A 4,927-nucleotide genomic window follows, 5' to 3' on the forward strand; every position below is an offset into this window, starting at 1 on the left:
AAAATGATGGCTTTAGGTGGTTCCGTCGACCCCGAGCCATCCTAGACCCTAGTTGATGTCTTTATGTGGTTTCGTCGACCCCGAGCCACCCTAGACCCTAGTTGATGGCTTTAGGTGGTTCCATCGACCCCGAGCCGTCAAAACCCAAAATGATGGCTTTAGGTGGTTTCGTCGGCCCCGAGCCACCAAAACCCAAAATGATCGCTTTATACAACATATCAATAGGATCAACATATCAATCATATAAAGAACATTTTCAGCATACACAACATATCAATAACTCCATTAATATATCCAGCATATCAATAACTCCATTTTGAGTACTCATCAACATATGAATCATAAAAGAACATACACACTATGAAGATATCCAATATAATGAGTACTCATCAATAACTCCAAAATATCAATAACTCCAGCAATATATCCAATAATATATTGAGTACTCATCAACATATCACATGAAGATATCCAATAATATGCATCCACATGAACAAAAGCCATACATGGCATTGATTCTTAAAGTACATCATCAAAGCAAGATCACCATTGTATCATAGGATGCAAGAACACACACATGAAGTATCTAGTTGCCACTTGCATAGAAGTACCTCCTCCATCCACTATGTGTAACACCAGCACCTGTCCCAGCAGTAGATGTGGATGGACCAGATTGCCTTGGGGTAGAGAATGTACCTCTCCCTCTCCCAGCACCTCTACCAGCACCTCTCCCAGCACCTGCAGCTGCATCACCTCTCCCAGCACCTGCAGCTGCAGCACCTCTCCCAACACCTCTACGAGCTCCTCTCCCAGCTCCTGTCCAGCACCTCTCCCAGCACCTCATGTTCCAGCTGTTGGTGTTGTTGTAGGAGCTGGTTGAGAAGTTCTTTCTGCTGGTGTAGTAGCAGCAGCACCAGCATTGGGATTCCTTGCAAGAGGCTTGCATAAACAAGAAGGAAAATGAGTTAGTACTTAAAAATGGAATGTACAAGAAGGAAAACATGTTACTACTTATAAGAGGATTACCACATGTTTGTTCTTTCTCAAAGCCAGCTCAGGCTTCAACTGCTTCATGCAGCTAGTGTACCTATGTCCTTGTAGTCCAAAATTGCCACATGTTATAGTCCCCATTCTAGATGTGTCCTTAGGCTTTGGAACTTCAAATTTCCCTTTGATCCTCTTATCTTTCTTTCTTCCTCTCTTCACTTTAAATGCAGGTGGGTCAATGTGAGGACCAAGGGTCCTTGTCCAGTCATGCTCACCAGGAACTGGATAGATCATTGGTTCATAAGCTGCCACATAAAATTCTTTCTTGAAGAACTTGCTGACATAATCCTCTGGTTTTCTTTTGCCCTTGTTTATTGCTGAGATGGCATGGTTACATGGGATGCCACTGAGGTCCCATTTTCTTCACCCACATGTGTGCACTTGCAAGTTAACAGCATGGGTTTGCTGCCCACTTGTAACTTGCCACAAGTCCACACCAGCTTGAATTGGTTTGCAATATTTGGCCCTCTCCTTCTCAACCTCTAGCTTCTCACTATAATGGGGTGTTATGTCCCATCTAGCTATCTTTGCACTCTCCCTATTCCTATGCCACCTCATCATCTGTTTATCCTTTATTTCATCACAGATTGTCCTAATTGGTTTCTTCCTAACATCTAGGACATACTTGTTGAACACCTCAGACAAATTGTTGACTACAAGGTCAGTCTTGGAGTTTGTGTAAAATGCATGCCTTGCCCATGTTTTCTTGGGTATTTGACAAAGCCACTCCCAAGCTTCCTGACATTCAGCTCTAAGGTCATTCCTTGCAATGTTAAATTTGTGTTCACTATATGCATAGGCAGCATTACCATACACTTCTTTAGATCTTGCCCCCTAAACCCAGCAGTTTGGAAGTTTGCATAGATATGCCTAAGGCATCACCTTTGGTTGCACTTAGGAAAGACATCATTCAGTGCATATAGTAGGCCCTGGGACACACGATTAAACTAGCTAAGCTAATATCTAGCACAAAACAACCTTATAGGAATAAGGACATAAGATGAAAGCACATACCTTTTGCCTATCTGACATTATTCTATATGGACCAAACTGTCCCTCTTCTCCTCCTAGGCAGATTTTAAGTTGGTGTAGAAACCAACACCAATTAGCTTTGTCCTCTTGCCCAACAATACCAAATGCTAGTGGGTATATATTGTTGTTGCCATCTCTACCAGTGGCAGCAAGTAGTTGAGCACCAGTAGTTAACTTAATGAAGCACCCATCAACACCTGGATGAGCAAGCAAATTCAATATTTAGAACATTCAAATGTATTTCAAGATGAAACAATATGTAACTAATGCACAAGGTGAACAAACTAACCAATGAATGGTCTGCACCCCTTGAGAAACCCCTCCCTTGCTCCATTGATGCAATGGAACATAGCATGAAATCTTGGACCTGGATGGGGGATTTTTGCATTGGGTGTTGGAGTTACAGTAGTGACTAGTACTCTACTCCCAGGGTTTGTATCCATCACTGTCTGAGCATAGTCTTTCAACCTAGGGTATTGCTTCTTGTGGTCTCCTAGCACAGCATCAATAGCTAGGTTCTTTGCCCTATATGCCATTGACTTGGGCACATCCACACCATACTTCTCCATGCAGGCATCAATCAAAGTCTGAATGCCAGTTGTTAGATCAGACTTGAACAGTGACTCATACTTCTGTGCAAGCCACTTGGCACTTAACCTTGTTGTCTCTGTACTAATAGGACAAGTGTGCTTAATTCTCATCTTCTTAATTACAAAAGTAGTTTCACCTTTTATAACTGCTGCCACCATAAAGAAGTTGCAATGTTTTTGGTTGCATTCTACAATTATTCTTTGATCTGAGTTCCTATGATATCTGAAGTTTCTGCCTTGAGTGATGTGTAAGTTCAACAAAGCCTCTCTGAATTGATGTTGATCCAAGAAACACATCTTTAGACATAATTGCTCATGTGGTGCCTCCATCTTCTCATTGTACCATTTTCTAGGAGGCCTCTGCTTTGCCCTGCTCTTCCTTTTCTTTGGTAGTACAAATGACAATGGCTCATAACCATCATCATCATCCTCCTTCAACAATCCTTTCTCTTCTTCATCAGATGAAGGTTTGAAATGATGTTCCTCCTCTTGAACTACACTTGAATGTGTCCTTGTTGTAGGCCCTTTCCTAACTGGAAGCTTCTGTTTCTTCTTCTTCTTCTTCTCTTCCTGTACAATTACAGTTTCTTCATCCTGTGAAACAACTTTCTCATCTTCATCCATTTGGAAAGGTTCCTCAACCTCTGTGTCACCCTCATAATGCACCACTTCTTCCACCTCAGATTCTTCATCATCTGTTTCTTCCTCTTCTATTTCATCATACTCTCTCTATTTCTTTCCCTCCTGCATCTCTATATCACCAGCATCACCCATATAAAAAGGGTTTACATCACTGTCATCTTCACCTTCACAATCAGAACCACCACTGCCATCATATCCCTCTTCTTCTTCTATTTCCAACATAGCTTTCAGTTTTCCTTTTACATTCTTGCTCTCTTGTGTGCAAACACCAGTACCATGAGCTACACTTAAGCTGCTACTCTGACTTTCAAAGGCAACTCCTTCTTCATCAACAACATAGATGGGTGGCTCACTGAGATCATATAACACAGGCTCTTCATACACAACAGTGGATAATTCTTGCCTCTCAAACTGGCTGCAAAGAGGTGGAACAGTGGATAATTCTTGCCTCTCAAACTGGCTGCAAGGAGGTGGAACAGTGGATAAATCTTGCCTCTCAAACTGGCTGCAAGGAGGTGGACATGCCCTCACTAACAAATTTAAAACCTTACACTCCTCAACCTGCCTCTTTACAAGTTGCAACTCAGCATTACTCTCTACCATCTCCAATCCTTTCTCCCCTAAATCTGGATTCTCAATGTGAAACAGCAGATCATATTCACTAAGTCCTTGGGTTTCCATCATTGCAATCATATTCATGTATGTCACATCTGAACTGCAGAGCTTCAGCTCAAACATTTCTGAAGCATCAAAATGGAACCTAACATCCAAAATGTCATCATACAAACTGCAAAATGAAATAACAGACAAAATTGGTTAATAAACAATTTTGCTTAACAGATAGGCTAACATATAAACAAAGCTTTGTTTAATTTAGCCTTGCAATATGAATAAACTAAACAATTACTACAAAATCAAACAATGTAAACAACTATCTCAATGCAACCCTAATTACAGAGTGGGTACTTAACTCACAGCAAACTGATGTTTTGTATTTTCATATAAGTAGTTAACAAAATTGTCCACTAATGGTGCTCTGCTCTAGTTAGGACTCATTTAATCCACTATGCTTCTCTGATCTGCTCTAATGGTGCTCTGCTCTAGTTAGGACTAAGAAATAACAATGTAAGCCACTAATGATGCTCTGCTCTGCTCCAGTTAGGTCACACATAATGCTTCTCTGACAATTTGGACTAACAAATAACAATGTAATCCACCAATTTGGACTAGATGGGACTCATGTAATCCACTATACTTCTCTGCTCTAGTTAGGACTAGCTATTAGAGTGCTAAACATGCAGGCAGTAGAAACCTAACCCTAATCCCCAATTTCAGTGAGCAAGAATGGAATAGTTGGCCACTTACAGAACACCACCGAAGCCATGAGTCCAGTGATGGGAGGTGCTAGGGTTGGCCACCCAAATTCGCGCCAACTGCAGCCTCTGCTCCATCGACAACGTCGGCTCCGCAAAATCTTCGTCCTCGCTACTGTACTCCGAGCTGGAGTAGCCGCCACTACCATCGAGGCCTAAGCGGGGGAGGTCGCCGCCGCTCACATCGCCCTGGCCATCGCCGCCTGCCGGAGTCGCTGAGGCCATCGTCACCTAGGGAGGCAC

Source organism: Triticum dicoccoides, chromosome 7A (genome assembly GCF_002162155.2).
Source record: "Triticum dicoccoides isolate Atlit2015 ecotype Zavitan chromosome 7A, WEW_v2.0, whole genome shotgun sequence".
NCBI classification, from domain to species: domain Eukaryota; kingdom Viridiplantae; phylum Streptophyta; class Magnoliopsida; order Poales; family Poaceae; genus Triticum; species Triticum dicoccoides.